Here is a 1,422-nt window from a genome sequence, read left to right as displayed (position 1 = left end):
ATGAAAAAGTAAAATTGGAAATTTAAATGCAAGAAATGACTTAATTGAAAGAAATTACAAGAGGAGATAAAAGTTCATCCTCTGAAAAGAATTACAAGAAWTAWKABAAATTACAAAATTGTGAAACATAGGCCAAAAACTGGTACAGAAGGTTTATCAAACTACAGATTTTGGAAAGTCGTCTACTGCGTATAACATGTTAGACACTTCGCTCATCCTTAGATGTCCTCTGTCCACTTCTGCCGCTGCTCTTCTAAATATCCATTCTAGCATCTCTGTTGAGTACTTGTGTGATTCTATTGGATCATAGAACCTTAGAATTTCATCCTTATCCAAATACACAAACCCAAAAGTGGGGTTGTGAATAATGGAGTTTGGATGATACCTAAGTATCCAACCAGGCCTGCTGTATGGAGGGGAGATCTTTAGATCTCTTTGGACTAACCTTAGTAAGCTCGAAGTCCTTCTGGCTGTAATATCTTACTTGTGCGTGCATGACCTTAAGCAACCTTCTGAGCTATTGAGTAGTTTGACCTCCTCTCCATGTAGATGTTGAGAATTTTGTGCATGTAGATGACATCAAACACACAGAGGTTGTGGAGGTCAGCGTCTGTGAATGTATAAAGGTTTCCATCTTCCCTCCTTTCTACATACTGAGCATAGAGCACCTTCTTCTTTAGCATAGTCCTTTGAGAAATTGTCTGTAGGGAAGTGATCATGTGCTCTGAGAAGACTTGCTCACAAGGCCTTGTGAGCTTAGAGAACTGGAACTTGGCGACGGCAGAAGGGATCCCTGTAAGCTCTGGATCATAGGGAGGTTCTGTGTCTACTGCAGAGTACCTCCACACTTGAATTTCTTCCAAAGTAGTAACGGGTTCTGTTCGGACTTTTGGCATTGGAATCTTGCTCATTGATTCGAATAGTTCAGACACCCTTCCTACCGTGGCGGACTCTGGGACCTTGGCTTCCTCTTCTTTCAGAATTGGCCTCTGGATTGACCCCTCTGAAAGGATGGGTTTGACGGTTCCTTGCAGCGCGTCAAACGTACCCGTGGATGTTTCTTGGACTTGTGGGAATTGTGAAGAGCCTTCTCCTGCTCTGTGAGGGATGGGACCTCTGCCCTTTCTTGCTTGAGCCTCTGCCAGGGATGCCTTTAAAGCTTCAAGGAGCGTTGGGTCATCTCTGTATTCCTCTTCATTTATTGCCTGTGGAGACTCTGTGCTAGACGACGACCCCTTCTGTGGTGACTCTACAGCTTTGCTTTTTTCCTTTGCCTTTAGGCTCTTGTGCCTTTTCCCTGCCTTTAGAGCACAAGGCAGCTGTAGAGTCCACAATCTTGACGCCTCTGGCAGGAGTCTTCTTTGGCTCTGGCACTTTCTTCTCAGCCTTCTTCTCCCCCTCATGACGATCACGATCATCACC

This window comes from Cynara cardunculus (assembly GCF_001531365.2).
Source record: "Cynara cardunculus var. scolymus isolate 2C chromosome LG 10, CcrdV1, whole genome shotgun sequence".
NCBI lineage: Eukaryota > Viridiplantae > Streptophyta > Magnoliopsida > Asterales > Asteraceae > Cynara > Cynara cardunculus.
This window is presented reverse-complemented; position numbering follows the sequence as displayed.